Consider the following 27,003-nt stretch of genomic DNA (forward strand, 5'->3'; position numbering starts at 1 on the left):
GCCAGATATAAAACATTGACATCTGACGCGCCAGGTAGGGGTAATCATCGAGATCATCGGGTGAGCTTGAAAGACCTCATCAAGATCAATCGACTCTACAAGACAAGAACGTTGTTCTCCCATCCAATCGACAACTCAGTGGGCAATTGCGTCAGAGTTCGAGGCGAAGTCATCAAACAAGCTAATTCCGAGCTAGCATCTGTTATCGCCAAATTGGAATTCGAAATGGAAAAGGAGTGCGGGGTGGAGCAATTCACCTGCCGATGATAGTCTCCAAGCATCAAGGTCGAGATTGAATAGAATTGAACGGCGTCAAGACGATTTTCTACAGGGAATTGATTTCCTTAGTTGAGTCCGAAGCGGAGACCAGCTTTTGTTTATCGGAGACGGAAAAGCATGCCAACCATCAAAATAAAGAAACTATTGCTGTTGTTCCCTCTAGCGTTGGAAATCAATGGTGTATTCAGCTATGTGCACACCAAAAAAGCTATCATAAGGACTTCAGCTTGCATGGCAACGTCAACAAATCTCCGACGATGCGATCGACTACTTCTGCAAGAGTAAGACGTCTACGTTGGCTCGCTAACGACTACTTCAACTACTCGTCTCGACTAGAAAACTAGTCGAGAGCGGGCCTCATACCGTCGACAACTAGTCGGAATCAACTCCGACTAGTCAGCTTCATCAACAATCGTCGCGGCTTCATCGACAATCATCCATGAATCAAGCTAAGTCACTTTTTCAATAATTATTTTTTCTCTAACTTGTTATAGTATGGTTGGCCAATACGCCGACTACCTATCTGTGTACGTCTCTCGACGAGAATTACCCTCTAGAGTTACACTTCGCCGACTACTCTTGGGGCATGTTGACCGACAGCCATAGGCTTGGTACACCGAATTACGGAGGTTATCGCCACGGGTTTGGTGCACTGAATTTTGGAAGCTTTGCCACAGGCTTGGTACATCAAATTAGGAGGCTTTACCACGAAGTCTGGTGCATCGAGTGCTGAAGGCTCACAGCGGCTACACCCGAAGGAGGCACAAATCCTATGTGCAGAACCACGCGCTCTCCTCGCTAAAAAGGAAGAAAAGTCTCAATGGCTACTTTACACGCAATTGCGTAGTCATATAATCGTAATGCTAACTACTTATTTTGAATGTCTTTTCTTAGCGGTTATTAATCTACTCAAGAAGAACACGCCTCAATTCGTGAAAGCCTCAATCTTCTATCATGCCTAAATGCTAGGACACAAGACAAAGATCTCCGTAGCAGCAGTGCTAGTACACGTACATGAGACAAAGATCTTACACGCAGTGGCAAAGGCTAAACAGGGACTGAGAGCCTAAACATAACAGGCTAACTACTCAAGAAAAATATGGTCAAAACAAGAGTATGACACACGACATTTATATTATATTCATCACTGAATAAATTTTAGTAGTTCCAAATTCTACAAATATGCTACATAATGTATGCATCTCTTTTTGCAGGTCAAGCTTCGGCGACGACTCTCCAGGACGTTCAGCGTACCTCCAATGGCTCTTCTAGCTCCCAGGCTTAGGGGCTAAGCGCTAATTACTACTCGGAATATCTGCAGTGGCTAAGCTAGCTTCCAAGCTCGGGGGCTAAGTGCCAAATAACTTTTCAACGTGGCTTCTACAGCTCACTTGGCGCATAAGCTCGGGGGCTGGACGCCGCAAAACTACTCAAAAGATGACTGGCATGAAGATTAAGCTTGCTAGACCCTCAGATTAATTACTTAATCATTCCAAGGCTAGGGGACTGATAAGTTACACCCAGCAGTTGATTTTTTTCAAGATAAAATAAGAATATTCAAGATTTTATTGACCCTCAGCCTGATTCTTCGATTCAACCTAAGGCTCAGGGGATACTACATATGGAGTGCGATTTCTGCCACCCTCCGTATCACATTCCAAAGATGAAGATTACAAAATCAAGATGATTAAGAGCTTGAGTACACCATAGCCTCATGGTAGCTTTGAGGAACTTTGAAGATTCAGCTAGACAAAGTACTCGAAGAGCACCAAAACTACTCGGCAAGGACCTAAAAAGTACTCGAAGGCTGCTTCATTCGACTATGAAGCGCTCGGGGACTTGTCAGGGATAGATCCCCAGTACCCGTAAGGAAGGAAAAAAATGGACTTCTACTAGGATTCCTCTATAATCCTATTAGGACTCATACCATGTAATCCTACTAGGACTCCTTGTAACCAACAAGTAATCCCACCCCCTGCAGTATATAAAGGAGGGCAGGGGTCCTTATATTGGTAGGCGAAGACCTCATAGAACTACAACAGAGGACCAAATCCTCAGTACCAAATACATTCATGCACAGGGCGCAATATACAACACCACAAATAGGACGTAGGGTATTACGCTATTCTGATGACCCAAACATGTATAAATCTATATCTTGTGTCCTTACTTTTACCTTCGAGTTCCAGGTTCGACGATCCCCAACCAACCAATCTACTATCTCGGGATACCCCTTGGTAGGTTGCCGAGTATAAAACACCGACAGAGAGGTCGTAGCCTCAACCTTAATTAAACAGCGGAGTCCTACGTAGTAGTCCCAAGCCTACAGGCGGATTGGCTCCTATGGCAGATCCTCAAGGTCCTTGTCCTCTTCACCAACAACTTCTTCCTCTGAAGAAAGGAAGGGGAAGCAAGGGTGAGCACCGTACAATGGGTACTAAGAAAATCCCACATTTGTTGTATTATTTCATGCAGGTTCTCAAGGAATAGCTACTAGTTTAAAATAAATCTAAAAGCTAACAATATGCATAGTGTATACAGTTGTAAATTGAATGAGAATGGAATGCAGATATTTATTGTTGTTGGTCCTGGAGGGGAATCTACCTCCCTACCAGTCCCCAAGTTTTAGGAGCATCAGGATCCATTAGGTATTACCTGAGCTGGCTTTTGCCTTATTTCTAGACACATCTCCTGAGTCCCACCCTTTTCATTAAGCAGATTATGACTAATCAATGGGAGCTTTAACCATGTGAGCTCTTAACTGTGAGCCTCGGCTATTCGAATAGTTTTATAACTCTGCGTAGAGGTGTACACTTTACCCGCACGTTTGATCAGCTCATACCTTCTATGGAGGCGGTACTGATCTACGTCACCCATACCCACCTATGCCTATTACTAGACAACATTCCCTAATTCTGTCCTGAGATACAGCTGGGGTCTAAACAGGGGTCACACTATGTCCACTCGTGGACTTTATCCCGAGAAAATATGCATCATAACTTGACATACAATTTCAACAGGCCCTACAGACCTCAACTCGTGACCCATGCCGACCAGACTTGGGACTCTACAAAGGTCCTGCTCCAGTCTATCTGTTGCCCACTGCGACCCCTTGGGACGGTTTATTAGGTTCACTCGGTGGGGTGTGAATCAAGGCCTCACATGTTTAGCCACTCATGAAGACTGTACCTTTTTGGCACGTGCGGCTGTACTATCCACTAGAAAGACTTTCCCATGAGTTGATCCTCAAATGACCATAGTAAGCTTTTAGGATAGGATCCTTAAACGAAGCTACCCTCTTACTCGCGGGTCCAACCTTAACTGGTTGCTAGACTCACTTTAGTTGCTTTTATGCCATTTCTAAAAGTATTCTCACTCTTCCTTAGGATTTGTGAGTCATGATATTACCTGTTGTATAGGGGTTTATGATATCAAGGAAGGCTTGTAAACAAGGAAATATGCAAAGCTTGTAAAGTAAACAAGTTATTATCTTGGTTCATTTTATTACTAAAGCTTGGGATCAGAATATGATGATGATTCATGGGACTTGCCTTCCTTGAAGCCCGAGTCATTCAGAGCTTCTTCTTCGTAATCCGTGTCGTCGAACGTGTTTCCGGTGTCGTCATTTTCTACATTATCGTAGTTATATGTAAGACTATAAATCAAGCAAACAATCAAAGCAATACATCAAACATGAGTTAGAAGAGTAGAATTGGGGTTTAAAAGGCTCGAGTGATTTTCTAAAATTTCCTAGGATTTTTCTAGGGCTCTTTTTGAATGATTTCCTTATTTTGGTCACATGAAATATGGATCTTTCTATTATGGAAAAGGAGTAGGAATTAATTTGAGGGTTTATTGATGTGTGATTTGTGCAAACAACACAGATTTGTGTTTAAAATGGATTATAGTATTTTTGGTGACTTTTTGGGAATTTCTAGCTAAGATTTGCGAGGTTTGGTGTGCAATAACGTGTGTGGCTGTAGCAGAACAAAGGAGGGAGATGGGAGAGGCTGACAGGCAGGCTAGGGGGGTGATGCGGCATGGGGAGCTGGCGTGGTCCGTGTGGCAGGCCACATGGTACGCCCACAAGCCATGTGGTAGGTCGGGGAGTGCTGTGTGTGTCTAGTGTATGTGAACAGGGAGTAGGGAGGGGAAGGGGGTAGGCGACGCTGCCGGTCTTAGGTCACCGGAGCACCGTGCGAGCAGGAGAGCTCGCCAAAATCGCTCGCGCCAGCCGGTTTTGGTCATAGGGAACAATAAGAGGTAGCTTGGGTGATGGAGGCGGGCAAGGCGGACTAGCAGAGGGTGTTGTGGTGGTCGAGAAGTGGACGACGGCAGGTCTAGGGCTCACCGAAGTTGTGCGGCGGCGCGGCCATAAGGGAAACGGGACTAGGAGGGGGTTTGGGGCCAAGGTTCAGGCACGAGGGTGGACAGGAGCGTGCAGCGTCTGCGGCGAAGCGGCTAGACAGAGCTGCAGCTAACCGGAGCATCGCCAGCGGCTTGTTGGATTTTGGCAGCGTGGCGGCCAGGCAGAGGGGAGGCTGGGGAAGGCTGTGGCGGGTCCACTTCGAATTTTCTTGGTTAAACATGATTTAGCCGTATGACACGCGATGCTCATGCCTAAACCGAGTAAACACGAAGTGCCGTCGGATTTCATCCGATCTAACCACTTGAACAGGACCGAATAGCAAACCCACACGAAAGTGAGCGGTTCCAGAGAATACAACAAGTCCACTGAGTTAACAAATTAACCATTTAGTTTGACCGTAAAAACAACATCAGAGTTTTACAAGGTTCAGCAGAAAAACAACAACAAAAGGTAAAGCAACTAGCGGAAGCGAACTCGTCGGGGTCGGACATCCCTGGTGAGGCCAACCGGGACGTCAATGATCCCTCTCCTCGCCGTCCAAGGAGGGATCCCACTCAACCGTCCAACCCAGAGGGAGTTGGGGCGGCCAAGTGCTAGCAGAAGGAGGCTCAGAGGCAGCAACTTCACCTGAAAAGGAAGAGCCACAACAAGGCTGAGCTACTAAGCTCAACAAGACTTAACCGATAGGGAGCGCGCTAAACTATCTTTTCTAGACATGCGAGGCTTTTTAGCTGAGGGGTTTGTTTGCCAAAAGTGCTATGTGTATCCCTACTTTCAAGTTTTAGCTCCGGTTCTAAGTTTATTATCCGGTCTAAGTTTGCACCCTATTCTAAGCAAGCATAGAACCAACCAAAGGTATATACATCATCAACACGACCGTGTCATCATCAGATTCCTTATTTACTCAGGGTGACATAGCGATCAAGTAGTCTCAAACTGTGAGAGGCAGACGAATCGATTCGAGTTTCTTAACCATGCATGGCGAACCTAATCTCACGACATCCGCGCACCACAAGGGCCGCTTCCTGTGTCGTCCGTCCCCATCAATTCCCAGGCGCGTGTCAAGTCCAAACTTCCCTTGGCATGCAATGCTCCACAGTCCCGGCCTCTGCCGTACTGTGACCGCATTTGCACCCACATGATGCACCATTGGAACCTCGTTCCAGGGACAGCAGGGGTATAAGCCACACCCTAGTTCAATCAGGTACTAGGCTTCCCCATCCCATACTAGGTATGAGATTAGTAATTTCAAACACTTGATCACGAACACCACCACTGTCAGGCCTTAGCAAGTTTCATAGACAGACGGGGCGATCAACCGACCACCAAAGAGTTACCCAAAACCCTGCCCCATCCATTGTCCTTATAGTTGTGACAGAAGGGTAAACATCCAACTCCTACAACTCGCGAGTGACAGGGAATCACTCGGCTTTTACCGTTTCCCATTTAAGCAAAGCATCTACTCGGTCCAACAGCTAGTGTTCAGATCAAGGGAGCTAAGTTATGCATCTATAGTTCCAACCAACTCCTATACGTAAATGCACAAGCATGTTAAAGAAGGCATGCGCAAGTCTGGTAAAACGTAGGGGAATTCATGCATCCGGGGTTTGCCATCGAGCAAGGAGGAAGGGAACTGCTCGTCTTCTTGGGCAGCTTCAGCTTCTGGAAGCAGGAGCTCAGCTACACCGTCGTCTTCTGGCGCCGGGTGCAACTCGTAGTAGCCGTCGGCGAGACGCAGCTCTACACGAATGCAATGCATTGGTTAGCATAGACGGTTATTTCAACAGCAACACTTGCAAGTTTGAGCCCAGAAACTTGCGGCAAGTTACACGAGAGTGGGGAGGTTCATGGAGTTGATGGAGATCAAGATGTAAGGGTCGGAGGGGGAGGAACTTATGATCTGGCCCTTAATCTAGAGGAATAGATGTGCTAGGGGTCCTCAGATTTAACGCTGAAAAGTCCCCAAGTTTTACACATACACCCTCGGTTCAAGAAAAAGGTACAGCCGAGCCCTCGGGCGAGGCGGAGAAGGGTCGGCGGAACAGACAGGGTCGGGCGAGACGGAACTGGGGTCGGGCGGATAGGAGGGGTCCGACAAGGCAAACAAGGGTCGGCAGCCTACCTTCGTCTTACAGAGAAGGCTTGGGCGGAAGGAATAAGGGGCTTGGGATAGCGGCGAGGATGTCCGGCGGTGTTCTGGCGGCGGCGATGCTCCTTGTGGATCACAGCAAGCTCTTGGGCGGCACTGAAAGCAGTGGCTGGTGGATTGGGGAAAGTGGTGTTGCGCGGAGATGAGAGTTCCTCAGACTTAGGTGGTGGCGCTGTGATCTCGAACAGGGAGCAAGAGAGATGGCAGCGAAGGCAAAGGGGAACTCTGGCGGGACTCCCGCATCCCATTTTATAGCTGTGCGGAAGAGGGAAGGGGGAGCGGCGTGAAGGCCGGGCAAGAAGCGATGGAGTGCTCTGCCCGGGCGGCGATTGAGCGACGAGGGTGGTGGAGCAAGGCTTCGGGGATGACACCGGCGGTCATTGGGCACCGACGTCAGGGCAGCGCAGGCGCGGGTTTGCCGGTGGTTGAGATTTGGCGGAGGTGGGCGTCGTCGTGCGGTGGATCTGATGGAAGTGACCGAGAAAATGGCGCTAGAAACGAGGGCGCACAGGTGAGAAGACAGGCGGCTGCGGTCGCGCGGGCGAGCGCGGAGCAACAGATTGTCGGGGCGGCTTCTGACAGGGCGGGAAAAGGAGCTGTCGCTGCCGCGGTCTGGGTTGGCGGAGGAGGAATCGTCGCGTAGCGAGGACCGGGGCGGCGCGACTGTGGCGAGGTGACGGAAAAGACGGGCGGCATCGGGCTCTACGGCCGGGATCTGGCGATGTGATGATGGGGGCGGGCGGCGAGGTGCTGCAGAAAGGGTAGCAGGGGAGCTTCCGCCGCGATTGGGGAAGGGGCGCGAGAATCCATCCGGTCGTGGGCCGGCGATGAGGCAGAGCGGCGGGCGTCGGAGGAGCTGAGCCACGCGGCTGGGGAACTCTGAAGCGGGCATGCAACTCGAGTACGCCTGTCGCGGGAGATCTGGAGGAAAAGATCTCATGGGCCCACCGATCAGTCTCGTTGGTCCATGGCTCGAACTGAAGGGCGACGCTGTGGGATGACTTAGAAAGATCCGATGGTGGGTTGGGGGTCGGCGGGGTCGGAACTGGGGAGACCACGGCGAGGGGTCGGATCGAAGGGTCGGAAGATCTGGAGGTTGAACACTTAGACTTGGAAATTGAGACAGGGGATCAGGGACTCGGATTAAGATTAACGTGAAGGATTTTTACCCGAGGCCGTTACAGCCTACCCCCCTTAAGAAGAATCTCGTCCCGAGATTCGGATGTAGAAGTAACCAGTGGGGGTGTGTAGCCTTTACCTCCTTGGCTGGGCAGAAAACCGGGGAAGTGCTTGTTCAAGTACTCTTCTGTTTCCCACGTTGCTGCATCCTCCGTGTGGTTCCTCCAGAGGATCTTGTACATTTTGACCATTTGGCGCTGGGTATGCCTTTCTTTCTGGTCAAGGACCTTGGCCGGATACTCTGCATAGGTTAGGTCAGGCTCAATTTGAAGCTGCTCTGGTTCTAAGATCTCGGTTGGGACTTGGACACATTTCTTCAGTTGAGACACATGGAAAACGTCGTGTATGGTTAATAGCTGTTCTGGGAGTTGGATCCGATAGGCCACGGGTCCACAAATTTCCACAACTTCATATGGGCCAATGTAACGGGGAGCCAATTTCCCTTTCACTCCAAACCGTTGTATTCCTTTGGTTGGGGAAACTCGAAGATACACATGATCACCAATGTCAAACTGTAGGGGCCTTCTTCGCCTGTCAGAGTAACTCTTCTGTCGAGATTGGGCAGCCTTAAGATTTGCTTGGATTACCTTCACTTGTTCTTCGGCCTTTACCACTAAGTCAGGTCCATAAACTTGTCTCTCTCCCGCTTGGAACCAGTTCAATGGTGTCCGGCATCTCCGTCCGTACAATGCTTCAAATGGTGCCATCTTCAAACTGGCTTGGTAGCTATTGTTGTAGGAGAACTCCGCCAATGGCAGGCACTTGTCCCAGTTTCTATCATAGTGGATGACACAAGCTCTTAACATGTCTTCCAGGATCTGATTGACTCTTTCGGTTTGACCGTCGGTTTGAGGATGATAGGTTGAGCTACGGATGAGTTTGGTGCCCATGGATGCTTGTAGCTGTTCCCAAAAGCGTGCTACGAACTGAATTCCTCGATCAGAGATGATGGTCTTAGGCACACCGTGTAGGGAAACTATGCGGTCAAGGTACAGCTCTGCATACTGCTTAACTGTGTGGGTGGTGTGGACAGGAAGGAAGTGGGCGGTCTTGGTCAGACGGTCCACTATAACCCAAATGGAATCATGTTGCTGCGATGAAAGAGGCAGTCCAACAATGAAATCCATGCTGACATCTTCCCATTTCCAAGAGGGAATAGGTAGGGGTTGTAAAGTACCTGCTACCTTTAGATGACTGCCTTGACACGTTGGCAGGTGTCACACTCTGAAACGTACCGGGCAATTTCCTGTTTCATTCCGCCCCACCAGAAAGTTTGGCGTAGATCATGGTACATCTTATTGCTGCCTGGGTGGATTGAGAATTTGGAGAGGTGAGCTTCATCTAGGATCTGCTTCCTCAAGTTGGGGTCGGCCGGTACAACCAGTCGGTCTCCATAATATACGCTTCCAGTTTCATCCTGTCGGAACTGCTTATACCCTTCATCTTTCCAGGAGATCTTCCTGGTGATCCGCTTTACTTCCTCATCCTCCACTTGTGCTGACCTTATTTGGTCTTCTAAAACAGACTCAAGGGCGATGTGGTTGAGGGTTCCATGGGAAACAATTTCCAAATTGAGTTTTCCCATCTCATGATACAAAGTTTCGGTGAAGGTCGTTGCCAACAAGCAGTTGCAACAGGGCTTGCGGCTAAGAGCGTCGGCCACCACATTGGCCTTGCCGGGGTGATAGTGTACTTCCAAATCATAATCCTTTATCAACTCTAACCATCTTCTTTGGCGCATGTTGAGGTCGGCTTGGGTGAAGATATACTTGAGGCTCTTGTGGTCGGTGTAGATGTGGCAGCGGGTGCCCATCAGATAATGTCACCATATCTTTAAGGCATGGATCACTGCGGCCAACTCAAGATCATGGGTCGGGTAGTTCAGCTCATGAGGTCGTAGCGCCCGTGAGGCATAGGCAATGACTCGGTGGTCTTGCATAAGAACACACCCAAGTCCAGTGCCAGAGGCGTCAGAGTACACGTCAAACGACCTAGAGGGGTCGGGTTGGGCCAAAACTGGGGCTGTGGTCAGCAAGTGCTTTAAGGTTTTGAAAGTTTCCTCACATTTGTTGTTCCACACAAATCTAGCCTCTTTCTTCAACAACTCTGTCATCGGCTTAGCTATCTTGGAGAAGTCCGGTATGAAACGCCGATAGTAGCCTGCCAGTCCAAGGAAACTTCGGATCTGGTGCACTGAGGCAGGAGGCTTCCAGTCCATGACTTCCTGTACCTTGCTGGGGTCGACGGCTATGCCATTCTTAGAGATAGTGTGTCCCAAGAACTTGACACTATCCAACCAGAATTCACACTTGGAGAATTTGGCATAGAGCTGATGGTCTCTCAGCCGTTGGAGAACTATGCGAAGATGGTTGGCATGTTCTTCTTCGCTCTTCGAGTACACCAAGATATCATCAATGAACACCACTACAAACTTGTACAACTCGGGCATGAATATCGAGTTCATGAGGTACATGAAGTATGCGGGTGCATTGGTGAGTCCAAAAGACATGACCAGGTACTCTTAGAGTCCATATTTTGTGGAGAAGGCAGTCTTAGGGATGTCACATGGTCGGATCTTGATTTCGTGATAACCTGAACAAAGATCAATTTTGGAGAACACTCTAGCTCCAGCTAACTGATCAAACAAGACATCAATGCGGGGGAGTGGGTACTTGTTCTTGATAGTCATCGCATTGAGAGGTCGGTAGTCTACACACATGCGTAGACTGCCATCCTTCTTCTTCACAAATAGGGCCGGGCAACCCCAGGGTGATGTACTGGGTCGGATGAAACCTTTTTCCAACAGATCATGCAATTGGGTCTTCAACTCGGCCAGCTCAGCTGGTGGCATCCGATAGGGTCTTTTGGAGATGGGGGCGGTGCCGGGGATCAACTCTATGGCAAACTCCACGTCTCTATCAGGTGGCATGCCGGGCAAGTCCTCTGGGAACACATCAGGGTACTCAGAGAGAACAGGGAGGCTCTTTAGTCGGGCTTGTGATAGAGGGTACGCACAGGGAGGTGCGGATTTAGGAGGGTTCAAGAACAGGGTGGAACTGCCATAAAAGGGCGAGTTGATGTGGAGGGTTCGGGCGGCTGGGTCTAGAACCACTTGGTGTCGGGTCATCCAATCCATTCCAAGAATGATATCTATTCCTTCCAGGTCAAGGATGATCAGATTTTCCTTAAAAAGGTTTTGACCTAGTTGAATAGGCACGTTGACACTCATCCTATCAGATGTGATCGTCCCACCCGGGGTGGATATTCTAAAAGACCCTCTGGTTTGGCAGTCTTGTAACCCACACTTGTCACGGGTCTTTCTCCCGATAAAACTATGTGAAGCTCCCGAGTCAAACAAAACCAAAGCTGAAAAACTGTGAATCAGAAAGGTACCCGTCATTATCGGCGCACCTTCAGGAAGCTCTGCTGCGTGGGTGAAGTTCAGTCGACCTTGGCGAACTTGCACCTTGGGACTCTTCCCCTTGTTGAGCGCTGCACTGTTCTGCCCTGGGCGCGGGCTCTGATTTCTGGGGCAATCCTTGGCGAAATGCCCCACATCGCCGCAGGCAAAACAGTGGTTACCCGTTGCAGGGCGTGGGGGTGGCGGCAGGGTTGGCCGGGGCGCCTGTGGTTGGAAACCAGGAAAACGGGGCGCTACTGCTGGCGGGGGTCGGGCAATCCACCTTTCCGACTGCTGGTGTCAACTGGGCGCCTGGGGTGGAACCATTCTGAAACGCTGCGCAGGTGGGCTGGGCGTTGGCAGTGGGGCTTTCCTCTTCCTCTCGGCTGCGAGAGCCTTCATGCAGTCCTCTTGGGAGATGGCCAGGTTGACCAACTCATTGTACGTATCCACCCTTATCAGGTTTAACTTTTCTCTGAGCTCCAAGCTCAGCCCTCTGCGGAATCTGTCCCGCTTCTTCTCATCGGTGTCCGCGTGATATCCAGCATAACGACACAGATCGTTGAAGGCTTGAGCGTAGTATAACACATCTCGGTTTCCTTGGTGAAGAGCTAGGAATTCATTGAGCTTGCGCTCCAGGAGACCCTCCGGAATGTGGTGCGCTCTGAACGCAGTCTTGAGCTCGTTCCAGCTGATGACATGGTCTGCTGGCAACATGGCGTGGTAGTGATCCCACCATAGCCGGGCGGAACCACGTAACTGCTGGGCTGCAAACCGGACCTTGTTGTGATCGGGGCACTGGGCGGTGAGAAGCTCGAACTTGGATTCGATGGTGCGAACCCAGGCGTCTGAATCAAACGGGTCTTGGGTCTTCTGGAACAATGGGGGCTGCGTCCCCAAAAAGTCTTCATACCGAGCAACATGAGGTTGCTGCTGAGCCCTTCCACCATGGGGTTGTTGTTGTTGTTGTTGTTGTCCTTGTACCAGATGTCTCAGCAGCTCGGTCTGAGCTGCTAAGATTGCCTCTAGTGGAGACGGGGGTGGAGGTGGAGGAAGATCCTGTCTTTGCTCGCTGCTGCCGGGCACAGAGCCAAATCTGGTGCGATGCGCCATCTGCAAGAGTTAACGTTCCATTAAATTCATAACCTTAGAAATACTCCAACAGATGGGAACGCACAAGTTAAATTCTCCAATGCAACTCTTACTGATAATGCAACACACATCCTCATAAGGGAGATGCACTTTTCCCATTGTCACCTTAGTTAGCATCTATCTTAGCCTTGTACTCGACTTCGGGCGAACCATACCCGGACTCCTAGAATTCTCTTATTTCTGAACTTAAGCCAAGGGGTCGGGCTAGGCGAGCATCCCAAGAAAAGGGGTTGGCAAAACGATCCACACAAAAAGGGGTCGGCCGAGGCGGAGAACTGCCTCGAAGGGTCGGGCGCATCCGATCTCGCGAACCGGGGTCGGCCAACTTGAACAGACCCACAGAAAACAGCGTGTGTGGTCACAGCACAAACTCACATAGTCTAACATTCCAACATTTTGTAAAGAGTCAAAGGTCAGACTCAGGATTTGATTTCATTGGGATCTTTTTACAGAGGTGTTCTAAAACACAAGGAGTACTCGACTCAAGGTTAACCTATTACAGGACTTTCCAAAATTTAGGCTGCCGAGGAGTACAACAAAAGAATGGGTTCCCTGCAACTCTCCATCTACAAGGGAACACTATGAGTGGGAGAAGGGGCGTCGTCCTCTTCAATGTCCATACTGGACGCTTCCTCAACCTCCTCAGGGTCTTCTTGAGCTTCCAGTTGCATCTGGAGGGCATGCATGTCATCGAGCTCGGCGTGATGCTCGTCCAGATGAGCATTGGCAACCGCTAGCTCCATTTCCACTTCCATCTTTTCCTCTGATAGCTCGATCATGCCGTCCACCAAGTCGGCTACTTCTCCCTCGAGCTCAGAGATTCGGTCCTGCATGTCATGGACCTGAATGCCTCGTTGGATGAGCTGATATGTTTGGCCCACCATGTCTCTTCTGGCGGCCTGGAGGTGTCCTTGGGTATCCACGACGATCCGAGCAAGGATAGTCATGGCTCGTCCTTGGAGCTCAATCAGCCGATATAGGGCTGACATGCACTGGATATTGGTGGAGATGGTGACCATTGAGTAGGAGGTGGCCAACACCTCGATATTGCTGACGCGGTCGAGCCACGCCGGGTCCAACCGGTTCCTGGCAGGGAACAGGACGATGGGGTCTAGGGTGACCTCCAGTGGGTGTAGCTGACAGAATTGAGTAAGGAGCTGAAGAGCAGCTGACTCCCAGGTGTCTTCCGGGGCAAGACCGTATGCTGAGATCCCAAACGAGGGCCAGTCGGGCTGCACAGGAGGGGGAGGTACTACTGCCTGTACGTTGCATGTTTGGACGCCTCGCTCCAGGTACAACGGAGTGCTCCTTGTGGATCACAGCAAGCTCTTGGGCGGCACTGAAAGCAGTGGCTGGTGGATTGGGGAAAGTGGTGTTGCGCGGAGATGAGAGTTCCTCAGACTTAGGTGGTGGCGCTGTGAGCTCGAACAGGGAGCAAGAGAGATGGCAGCGAAGGCAAAGGGGAACTCCGGTGGGACTCCCGCATCCCATTTTATAGCTGCGCGGAAGAGGGAAGGGGGAGCGGCGCAAAGGCCGGGCAAGAAGCGATGGAGTGCTCTGCCCGGGCGGCGATTGAGCGACGAGGGCGGTGGAGCAGGGCTTCGGGGATGACACTGGCGGTCATTGGGCACCGACGTCAGGGCGACGCAGGCGCGGGTTTGCCGGTGGTTGAGATTTGGCGGAGGTGGGCGTCATCGTGCGGTGGATCTGATGGAAGTGATCGAGAAAACGACGCTAGAAACGAGGGCGCACAGGTGAGAAGACAGGCGGCTGCGGTCGCGCGGGCGAGCGCGGAGCAACAGATTCTCGGGGCGGCTTCTGACAGGGTGGGAAAAGGAGCTGTCGCTGCCGCGGTCTGGGTTGGCGGAGGAGGAATCGTCGCGTAGCGAGGATCGGGGCGGCGCGACTGTGGCGAGGTGACGGAAAAGACGGGCGGCATCGGGCTCTGCGACCGGGATCTGGCGATGTGATGATGGGCACGGGCGGCGAGGTGCTGCAGAAAGGGTAGCAGGGGAGCTTCCGCCGCGATTGGGGAAGGGGGCGCGAGAATCCATCCGGTCATGGGCCGGCGATGAGGCAGAGTGGCGGGCGTCGGAGGAGCTGAGCCACGCGGCTGGGGAACTCTGAAGCGAGCATGCAACTCGAGTGCGCCTGTCGCGGGAGATCTGGAGGAAAAGATCTTGTGGGCCCACCGGTCAGTCTCGGTGGTTCATGGCTCGAACTGAAGGGTGACGCTGTGGGATAGCTTAGAAAGATCCGACGGTGGGTTGGGGGTCGGCGGGGTCGGAACTGGGGAGACCACGGCGAGGGGTCGGATCGAAGGGTCGGAAGATCTGGAGGTTGAACACTTAGGCTTGGAAATTGAGACAGGGGATCAAAGACTCAGATTAAGATTAACACGAAGGATTTTTACCCGAGGCCGTTACAAAGGCGTAGAGGGGTGGTGGTGGCACAAGCAGCATAATGGATCCGCGAGCAGCAGGGTGGCCAGAGGTGGCCAACAGTGAGCGGCGGTGAGGTATGGCAGCGGCAGAGCAAGGTTTGGTGAGGAGCGGCCGGCGGCGCAGCGCTACAACATGGGGAGTGGTGGCTACAAACCGCAAGGCAACCTTGGCTTCGACCCATCCTGGCTCTAGGGGATAGAGCACAGCAACGGGTGGAGGAGCGCGGCTTGGGGTCTTATTCTAGCGAAAGAGAGAGGTGGAGAGGGAAGGTGCGAGGAGGCAAGGAGTGCGGGGAGGTTTATCTATAGCCTGGTGGGGGCTCGCGACGAGGCTCAGGGAGCTCCTCGAGCTTATCCGGTCGGGGACAGGTGGCGTGGCGCGGCGGCGACTTTTGCGACACGTGGCACTAGCGGCGAGGGTGGATAAGGTCAGAGAGGGGGTGCCGGCTGGGGAAGAGGGGCGCAATATTTGCGCTTGGTGCAGGCGGGTACGGTGCACTCATCAGGGAGGTGCATCGGGCTGGGACGGAGGAGATCGAGGTGAGGTGGCTGGCGCGCAAGCGAAGGGATAAGGGTGGTCGGGTTCTTGAGCAGGAGGGAGGGCTCTGATGGGCGCAGGGCATAGTAGAGGTGTAGGCGACGACGGCACATCCGTCAAGAAGGCAACAGGGTGGCCAAAGGTGACGTGGCGACAGGTGGTGGCGGCGGCGTCACGAACGGAGAGGAGGAAAGGGTGGGAGCAACCAGAGGTGGGAGATGATGACATCGTGGTGACATCATCACGTAGGTGGGCAGGGCCGGCATGCCATGTTGGCGGAGTGGGCCGAGAGGGAGTAGGCTGAGGTTTTGGGCTAGATATGGAGGTGTCGGCCTGGTTAGAGTTTTGATAGTTTTTCATTTATTTGACTATGAGTTTGAGTTCAAATTTGAAATGAAATTTCAAATTTGAAAATGGGATTTTGGTATAAGGGTTTGAAAGAAGCATTGGGGTGAGATATTCTCAAAGTAGACTAGATAGTTAGTTCAACCAAATGCATATGTGCTCATGAAAAATATATTTGATGCATGGTTTTCAATGCATGGCTCTAAGGTTTAAATTGCTATATAAGTTTCAAGAAAAAGTTTTTGGGTCCAAATTTTAGATGTATATGAAAATTGGGATGTTACAAAAAATAATTTAAAGTTACCCCGTAATCTTCATCCAATTTACTCATGCATAAGTATAACTTAAAAAATATCATTCTAAATTTGTATCTAAGTTACCCATGCATGTCGCTATTGAAAATAATCTAACATAAAGATCTAATTATCTTCGTGTGCATCATACATAAATATCCAAAAGTAAACTAATATATGACTTTAAATTACCTATTTATATCAGTATTAATATAGAAATACTAAGGGCTTGTTTGGTAGAGCTCGATCTGATTCTGATTCTCTTTGATTCTTTAGTATAAACTCTTAAAATCGGGATGGAGAATCACTTCACAGAATCTGAAGAAGCTACATTTTTCAGCTCCTAGCCTCTTAGTTCATTTCAGATAATCACTTAACATAATCAGCAGAGAATCACTTCTCTCTAAAAAACTGTTTGGCAGAGCTCCTACTGGATTCAGCAGAGAATCAGCTCTGGGAGCTCTACCCAACGCACCCTAAGTTAAGATATATAGGCATGATAAGTGTCACCATGTAGACCATTTATACATGTATGTAAGAAAGTGATAATATTGATTTTTATGCTAAACATAATGTATGGAGGTGCGATATAAAATGAAAAAAGTGTGGATATTGATAAAAAAATGTATAGAGTAATTATTAATTAAAAATAAATCAAATCCGAATAAAGATAAGGACACATTATGTTGAAGTATTGAAAAAATGAGAGAGTAGTAATTTAACAATTTTGATTATTAGTCAGGAGTTTAATTTCTAAATTATTTTTAAATGTAATAATTTTAAAAATACTGGCCCGTGCATAGCACGGTACTAAGAATGCCAAACGGTCTAATTTTGTACCTTCAAATATATCTTTTAACAGAAGGGCGAAGGCGGCAGGTTGACTATCAGTCTATATATTAATAGAGAAGGTGATACTTTCAAATATTAGTTACAGTAGTTTACTTCAAACATATATCGGACAAGTCTGTATGCGGAGGTGTGGACATTGGAGAGCCAAAAATACAAAGTACTACGTACTGGCAATCAATTGTGTGCTACAGATAGAGAACCACTCCAAGTTGAATGGACAACAAACTATAATAAAAAAATGATACTCTCTCCATTCTAATTTGCAGGTGGTTTTAACTTTTCTAGTGTAAATCAAAACGACACGTAATTTCGAACGAACGAAAGGAGTAGAAGCCAAATTTTCTTCATTCATGGGCCAAGATGTACGGCACAAGACCTCACGGGCCGCAGGCCTGCTAGCAGAGAGAGCTCCGGTAAGTTTACAAATGTGAAGAAGCTAAGTAGCTTCATGGGCCACGACGGACACACGGCCTTACGCGCCGCAGGCCGCGGGCTGCCGGTGTCAAATTCCAAGTTATAGGCTTTTTATTTTATATTTTAAGTAAAATACATGAATGATCCTTAAACTTGTCCGGCTGTGTTACTTAAACTTGTCCGGCTGTGTTACTTGTATTCTCGTACTCTCAAAATGCAAATTTAGCTCGCTAAACTTGGGCTCGGGTGTCATTTAGGTCTCTATACTCTTAGAATGCAGATCTATCCCCTAAACTTGGCTTCAGGTGTCATCTAGGTCCATATACTCTCTAAAAGCATTGTCATCTCAATTAAATTGATTAAATCTTATTTTACATAGATACAATTTAATTATAGTCAAATAAAGTGAATTTCAGCTCAACGTGCGTGGAGAGTATTGATGTGTTGAATCCGGAAAGACTGATGATCTTTTACTTTCGAGGCAACATCTTAACTTGCTAGGTGTGTATGACATGTGTGCTCTATTATTCTTGAAAGATTGTCCAAATTTGAATAACTCGTAGTTGCATTTTCTAAACTAAAATTAGGCATTTATAAGATAAATTATTGGATCAATATTAGGAGAAGATGAAGGGCAATAAAACAAGTCAAAAATGTGCTAATTAAAGTAATGGCTTGTTTGAAAGCATAAAATGTGATCTTATTATGTTTTATTAGTGGGATGACATTGCATTTCAAGGATTTAGGGACTATATGACACCCAAAGTCAAGTTTAGAAAGTAAGATATGTATTTAAAGAGTACAGGGATCTAAGTGAAACTCGAGTCCAAATTTAGGGAGCAAGATATGCATTTTGATAATATGAGGACCTAAGTGACACAGCGGACCGGCCATGCACTTTGCTCTTATATTTTTATAGAAAATATCAATTGTACACTTCTACGAAACTAATCTTCTAAGTTAAATCTATTTGTATCACCTCCAAATATTCAAATTAATGCATAAAGAATAACTTTTAGTTGAAGTTTGGATAGTTCAGTTTGGACAGCTCCAGAACGTCAATTATTTACTACTAGATGGAGTAGTTTCTTCAATCCTACGTGTTCTTATCTATCTAGCTATGTGCAGCTGTGGGAGCAAAGATAATGGCTAAGAGGAATAACGAAGGACCAGGGAGACATCAAAAGCTAGCACACGTCACAACACAAAAATCTTCTTTTGGAATCACGCGCAAATAGTGAACACATTGCGGAATAGATCAAGCCGTGTCAAGGTAAGATGTAATCTGGAGGTGCAGGTGCAGGGATCCTAGGAGAAGGAAGCTAGGCTAGCTCTCTAGCGTGGCTGTGCGACAGCACCTGCGATTTGACGCATCCTGTTAACTTCCTGTGGTGCATCCGATCGATCAGAACCCCTAAACTAATAGCGTGTTTGGCCGGCCACACAATGGCGTCGTCCGATGATTTGTCGCTGGATGCCCTGGATCGGACCAGCTCTGCAGATTAGCCTGCTGCTAACGCTAACAGAATGACGGAAGACGCGGACCTGCGACTCGCAAACCTGTTTGAGTCGTTGATGACAGTCTGTTTGGCACAGTTCCATGCTCTGATACCACTTCTGTCACACCCGGTTTCTGGATAAAACCGAATGCATCGCATATGTGTGCCAGGATCCGTTCTCACACATATGTTGACGTCATCAGTGAATACATCAAAGACAGTGCCCAAAAACATACATAAACCAGTAGGAACTTTATTACACTCAGCGTGATAGACACGAAGGTCTTTAATCGTTCACCGATAACTTAACACGCACGCACACACAACGCAGCTTCTCCACAGGCTTGACTGGTGGACCGCCTACCTAGAACTCCTCGAAGTCGTCGAAGAACTCCCCGTCATCACAAGCTTCTGAACAGCATTTGGGCAAGGGTGAGTACACTTATGGTTGGTACTCAGCAGGTGGGGGAAAACATGCAAGGCTCACAAGGAATGGCTCAAGGCTTTTAAGCGGTTAGCGTTTTAACTGGTCAAATTTTTATTAGCAGCACCTAATTACTAGATGTAAGTTTATACCAACCCAATTAAGCATATAACATTAACATAACCCAAAGGTAAAGGTAACACAGATTAATCTCATCTTTAAGTTCAATTATCATGTGAGGGTCCAAGCCGCTCTTAACCGTGAGCACGGCTGATATATCAGTTTTCACTCTGCAGAGGTCGTACACTTTACCCACAACTCGTGGTCCCCCGTGTCGCCCGGGTTTGCAAAGCCCTTAAACACTTCATTTGGTGAGTGGCTGGGGGGTCCACTACGAAGCCTTTACAAAGACACGCAGATAACTGGTAGCCCGCTAGAGTTTCAGTAGCGATGCGGACCACAACCCGTTAATGAGACAGCACCTTAGCGAAGGCTACTGCTCCGGATCGTGCACCCAACACCTTCCCCCTCCTTGCCCTTTCGGTAAAGCCACCAGCTAACTACATGCCTAATTATTCGGCTAAGATCAGAGCCATGTGATGTTGTGGTTGTACTGTTTTCTTGGGTGGTTCTCCATGTTCCGATTAAAACAAGTGTTCTTGCAATTAAACATGTATAGCAACATAAATAAAGCATGATTAACATGTTTCATGATTATCACATTACCAACCCAATTTAAGCGACTAACAAGTCTACCCAACATGATTAAACAGGTTTTCAAGGAATAAGGATTAAAACTAGGTAAGTCCTTAATAGGCATTCCCGTCAAATTTATGCACATACAAGAAATAAGTAAAGTGCTTAATCATGATATTATTAGGACAAAAAGAACATGCAGGGGAAGAAGGCCACTTGCCTTCCTCGGCAAACTGGGAGAACTCTTCTTCGAACGGTGGCTGCTCTTGGACTTGCTCCTCCGCGAACGTCACGTCGTCTACACGATCACACAAGGCAAACAAACAAAGAATAATTAAAACAGTACAACAAACATATGCAAAGGCTTACAACAAACTCCTAAATCTAACGTTCATGCAGAGACGATCGCGTGAGCGCGAGAATCGCTGAAATCGGATTTAAAACGAAGAAGATATGAGATAAACAAGTTTCAGGGGCTAAAACAGAATTAACTATATACTTCAGGGGCTAGCATGGAATTTTAGAAATATATACTGAACAGAACATGCAAAAATAGAGAAAGATAGGGTTAGATCTACAAAATGACATGGCTCGGGTTAAAATAAAAGAATGCAGGAACTTCAGGGACTTCTCTGGAAAAATTACAAGACACAAGAATTAAGAAAAAGAAATAACAGAGAGTTCAGGGACTAGATCGCAAAAACTCCATCTTCTTCCTCCAACAGGCAACCAAGCACACAGGGGCATGGCCGACGGGGAGGGAGGTCTCGCCGGCGTGGGAGGGGGGCCTCGCCGGCGGCGAGCTCGCCGGCGCGCGGGCGGCGGCGCCTCGGTGGGGGAGAGGAGGGAGAGAGAGAAAGGAAGGGGAGGGCCTCACCGGAGAAGAACAGAAGCTTCGCCGGTGACAGTACGGGCGACGGCGTGGCTTGGGTGGCGGTGTGGCGGTGCGAGAGAGTGGCGGATGAGTAGCAAAACGGAAAGGGAAACTCCGGGCGAGGTCGATGGTGACCTTTATAGGCCTCGGGGAGGAGCGGAAGGGGCTCCCGGGAGAGATCGAAGGTCGGCCGGCCATTAATTGCCTTCAAGCTTGTGCGGCCGTTTCCGGGGAGAGGAAAGGATGGGGCGACGATTTGAGGCCGGGAGTGGGGGAGGGGAGTCGTCGCGAGTTCGTGGAGGGGCTCGGGAGGCCAAGGGACACCGGGAGGCGAGGGGGCCCCGGCTGGCGGCGCACCGGGGGCGCACGGCACCCGTGCGTGCGTCCCTGGAGCTTCTGGCGCCTGAAGGTAGAAGAAGCAGGCCGGCTGGGCCGATTTGGGCCGGTCGGTGGGGAAGAAAAGAGAGGGAGGTGGCAGCCCAAAGAGAAAAGAGAAGCTGGGCCGGCGCAAGAAAAGGAGGGGGAAAAGGAAAAATGGGCCGGCTGATGGAAAGGGCCCATTCGGTTGGGAGGGGGAGAGGGAAGGTGGTGGCCCAAGAGAAAAGAGAAGGGGAGATGGGCCTGCGCAGGGGAAAAGAGAGGGGGAAGGAGATGGGCCGACGGATAGGCCCATCCGGCTTGAAGAAGGAAGGAAAGGAAGAGAGGAGGGATTTCGGCCCAAGGAGAGGAAAGAGAGGTGGAGGGTTTTTGAGAATTTAAATAGAGTTGAAGTTTTTAAAATCCAATTCAAATTCTTTTGAAATTCAAAAGCAAGCATTCAAAAAAAATCCAAAATAAAAGAGAAAAGAAAAACTCTACCAAGCACTTATTGCTTCTAAAATTATTTCAAGTGCTCTTTAATTATTTAAAGACCGTAATTTAAATAAAGTAATTTATTTAATCCTTAGAGCACGAAAAAACTAGACCGAGTTGCTTACATTATTTTCATGATGGAATTTTGGGTGTTACAAATCCTACCCCCCTTAAAGAGAATCTCGTCCTCGAGATTCAGAGAGATTGGAAAACAACTGGGGAAACTCTTCAATAAGCTCATCTTCTCTTTCCCAGGTGGCCTCATCTTCGGAGTGGTGACTCCACTGTACTTTGCACATTTTGAGCACTTTACTCCGAGTGACTCTCTGAGATGTTTCCAATATCTTGACAGGATACTCTGAGTAGGTCAAATCATCCTTCACATTAAGATCTTCTAGTGGTAGCTGTTCTTCGGGTACTCTAAGACACTTCTTTAATTGAGACACATGAAACACATCATGAACATCCGATAATTGAGCAGGTAGGTCTAACTGATATGCCACTTCTCCTTTTCTTTCCAGAATTTGAAACGGACCAATGTATCGGGGTGATAGTTTCCCTTTAACCTTGAATCGTCGAAGACCTCTCATAGGCGATACCTTAAGATACACATAATCTCCGACTTCAAACGTTAGTTCCCTTCTCCGAGTATCAGCATAACTCTTTTGTCGCGATTGTGCAGTCTTGAGATTATCTCGAATTATTTGAACTTGCCTTTCAGCTTCTTTAAGAATTTCTGGTCCAAAAACCTGACTTTCTCCTGTCTGACTCCAGTATAATGGCGTTCTACACTTTCTTCCGTATAACGCTTCGAACGGGGCCATCTTAAGACTAGCTTGATAACTGTTGTTATAAGAGAATTCTGCGTACGGCAAACTCTTATCCCAACTACCTCCATGCTTTAAAGCACAAGCTCTTAACGTATCCTCTAAGATTTGATTGATTCTCTCAGTTTGACCGTCTGTTTGCGGATGATATGCGGAACTAAAATTAAGCTTTGTATCCATTGATTCATGCAACTTCTGCCAGAAACGTGATGTGAATTGAGTACCTCGATCAGATACTATTTTCTTCGGAACACCATGTAAACATACAATCCTTGACATATACAACTCCGCTAACTTAGCTCCATTATAGGTTGTCTTAACTGGTATGAAATGAGCAACTTTAGTCAATCTGTCCACAACAACCCATATAGAATCATAACCATCGCGAGTGCGAGGTAACCCAACAATGAAATCCATTCCGATCTCTTCCCATTTCCACTCTGGTACCTTCAGTGGTTGAAGTAAACCTGCTGGTCTTTGGTGCTCTGCTTTTACTCTTTGACATACATCACACAAAGCAACGTGGGTTGCTACATCCCTTTTTAAACCATACCACCAATATTTCTCCTTCAAATCCTGATACATCTTAGTACTACCAGGGTGTATGGAATAAGCTGAATCATGTGCTTCCTTCAATATACGCTCACGAAGATGGTCGGCCTCCGGTACACAGATCCTTTTCCTGAACCAAATAGTCCCTTGATCATCTTCAGTGAAATCTAGGGCTTTTCCTAACCCAATTAGAGTCTTGATTTCCTTGATTTTAGCATCTGTCAATTGCCCTTTTCTTATCTCTTGTTCCAGTGTAGGCTCAATTTCCATAGTCACGGCTTCTGTATGTGTAACGATTGCTAAGTTGAGTCGCTCCATTTCCCAACATAACTCTTGAGATATCAACCGTGCTATAGTCATATTAGCTTGACCTTTTCGACTTAAAGCATCTGCTACGACATTTGCTTTGCCGGGATGATACTGAATATCCAAGTCATAGTCCTTGATCAACTCTAACCATCTGCGCTGCCTTAGATTAAGATCTCTCTGAGTGAAGATGTACTTTAGGCTTTTGTGGTCGGTGAATATCTGACACTTGTTCCCGATCATGTAATGTCTCCAAATTTTTAATGCATGCACAACAGCAGCTAATTCCAAGTCATGAGTCGGATAATTTTGCTCGTGCTTTCTTAGTTGTCTTGAAGCATAAGCCACTACTCGACCTTCTTGCATCAATACACATCCAAGTCCTAGACGCGAAGCATCACAATAAACATCGAAGCCTTTGTGTATATCCGCATTATCAGTACAGGAGCTGTAGTCAATTTCTCCTTCAGTTCTTCAAACTTGCTTGGCACTTGTCATCCCATTTAAACTCTTTTCCCTTTTCTAACAATGACGTGAGAGGTTTGACAATCTTTGAGAAACCTTCAATAAATCTGCGGTAATAACCTGCTAATCCAAGAAAACTTCTGATTTCGGACACATTCTTGGGCGGATTCCAATTCAGCACATCTTGAACTTTGCTTGGGTCTACTGTGATTCCTCCGTCAGTGATAACATGTCCAAGGAAGGAAACCTCCTTCAACCAAAACTCACACTTACTCAACTTGGCATATAGTTGATTCTCCCGAAGCTTCTGTAACACTAATCTTAAGTGCTCTTCATGCTCTTCTTCATTTCGAGAAAATACCAAGATATCATCGATGAACACTACCACAAACTTGTCTAGGTACTCCATAAACACCTTGTTCATCAAGTACATGAAGTATGCTGGTGCATTCGTCAATCCAAATGACATCACGGTATACTCATATAGGCCGTATCTGGATGTAAACGCTGTCTTGGGAATGTCCTCTGCTCGGATCTTCAACTGGTGATAACCTGATCGCAAATCAATTTTGGAAAATACTTTTGCTCCTCTCATCTGATCAAACAGATCTTCAATCCTAGGGAGTGGATACTTATTTTTAATGGTCACATCATTAAGAGCTCTCTAATCCACGCACATTCTTCTGGTGCCATCCTTTTTATCAACAAAAAGTACGGGTGCTCCCCAAGGCGAAGAGCTAGGTTGGATATACCCTTTACTTTCTAATTCTTCTATTTGTTTCTTTAACTCAACCAAGTCTTTAACATCCATTCTATAAGTTCTTTTAGATATGGGTGATGTGCCGGGTAAAAGATCAATAGAGAACTCAATATCTCGGTCAGGTGGCATACCTGGTAAATCTTCAGGAAAGACGTCGGGGTATTCACTTGCAACCTTGATATCTTCCAAGGACTTTCCTTTTATCTGATTCACTAAACACTTCTCTTCTGATGGGGCGGTAGCTGTAAACTCAATTCTATCTCCTTGAGGGCTAGTTAACAGCACTGACCTCTTAGCACACAGAATAATTCCATCACATCCTTTTAACCAGTCCATTCCAAGAATTACATCAACACCATTGGACTTTAGAACCACTAGGTTAGCTAGGAAATCTATTCCCATGATTTTCAGATTGACTCGTGGGCATATTTGCCTAGTTTCCATATCACCTCCTGGTGAACTAACTAGCAAGGTTTTCTTCATAGAATGCTTAGGTATGTTATGCTTTACCACGAATTGATCAGTTATAAAGGAATGAGTTGCTCCAGAGTCAAATAAAACTGATGCAGGTTCAGAATTGACGAGGAACATACCGAAAACAACATCTGGAGCTTCCTGGGCCGTCTCAGCTGTCACGTGGTTCACCCTACCACGCATCAAATTTTGTTGGCCCTTGTTGCCCTGAGAGTTTGGATTTCCATTATGTGCTTGCGACTGCTGCTGTGACTTCTGACCATTTGTCTTCTGAGGGATCTGCGTGTTGTTCTTGGGACAGGCGTTGGCGTAATGTCCCACCTCACCACACTTGAAGCACCCATTGGGTCGAACTGGAGTTACTTGATTAGTGCGCACTGGTGTTCCTGTGGCATTGTTGGCCCGGTTGTGCTGAGAATTTGAGTTGCGCTGGGCTTGTTGATTGAAACGTTGCGGCGGTTGAGCTGTGCGTTGAAACTGCTGATTCTGTTGATAACTCCCACCCTGTCCTCCTGAGCGGAACTGGGATCCCTGCGGTGAGTTGAATCGGGGACGGGTGTTGCTACTAGATTGGCCTTGAGACTGAAATTTCCTCTTTTGTTCCCCCAGCTCTTTACATTTGCTTTCCAAACCAATGGCTTTGTCCAACAAAGTTTGGAAGTTAGGAAATGTGTGACTCTGCAGCTGATAATTGAGTGGCCCTATCAGACCATCCAGGAAACGTTTCTGCCTCTTCTCGTCTGTGTCCACCTCATTGGGCGCGTAACGAGACAGCTGTGTGAACTTGTCCCGATACTCGCTAACTGTCATATTGCCTTGCTTTAAAGCTAGAAATTCCTTCTGCTTGAGCTTCATCACACCGGCTGGTATATGGTGTGTGCGAAAACTGTTTCTGAATTCTTCCCAAGTAATTGCATTGGCATTGGCGTGGGCAGTAGTGTAAGCATCCCACCAGTCAGCTGCAGCTCCTTCCAAACGTCCCGCAGCGTACAAGACTTTCTCACGGTCATTGCACTGAGTAATATCCAGCTTCTTGTTAATGACCTTCAGCCAGTCATCGGCGTCCAACGGATCCACCGAGTGTGAGTAGGTAGGGGGGTGGTGGCTCATGAATTCCCTGTGCTTGTCCCTTGGTGCCTAAGGTGCTTGGGGTGGTTGCTGATTCTGTTGAGCTTGTAGATTCTGAACAGCTGTAGTGAGGTTCTGGAGCAGTTGCATCTGGGCAGCGAAAAATGGTTCCATTGTTGAAGGCGGTAGGGATGGTGCTTGATTCTGTTGGTTAACCACGTGAGCACGCCTCGTACTTGGAATATCTTGTCCTCCTCCTGACCTGGTGTTTACCATCTGAGTGTTAGAGGAATAAATCTTGTATAAGAATGATGTTTTGATAAGGTAGATAAAAGGAACAACGAACCAAGATTGAGACCCAAAGCTATTAACTTTATTTTATTAATTGATGTAGTTGTGGCCATCACTCCACAAAAACATCCCAGACATTACAAAGATCCAAAACAAGCATGTTTTCAACCAACAAACATTATTACATCGCACGTCCTCGCAGGAACGGTTCTATCGAAAGACACTGGTAGGCATCCTATAAGAAGGAAAAAAAAACCTAGTCTAGAAGACCGGTGACAGAACCAGACGTGCCATAGCGAAGCCTCTTGCGGGGTGGTGAAAGAGTGGGGTAGTAGGGCTCGGCTGCCTCCTCAGGTGGCTCCTGTCCTGCAAGCTGTGCCTCAAGCTGTGCGATCCTGGCGTGAGCGTCCTGCAGCTCCTCATGTGTCTTGGCAAGCTCTGCTGTAGCTCCGTCGAGGTCGGTGTTGAGAGCAGCGGTGACTCGAGCAAGGACGTTGATGCG

The sequence above is a fragment of the Setaria italica genome, chromosome VI (assembly GCF_000263155.2).
Source record: "Setaria italica strain Yugu1 chromosome VI, Setaria_italica_v2.0, whole genome shotgun sequence".
Classification (NCBI taxonomy): Eukaryota; Viridiplantae; Streptophyta; class Magnoliopsida; order Poales; family Poaceae; genus Setaria; species Setaria italica.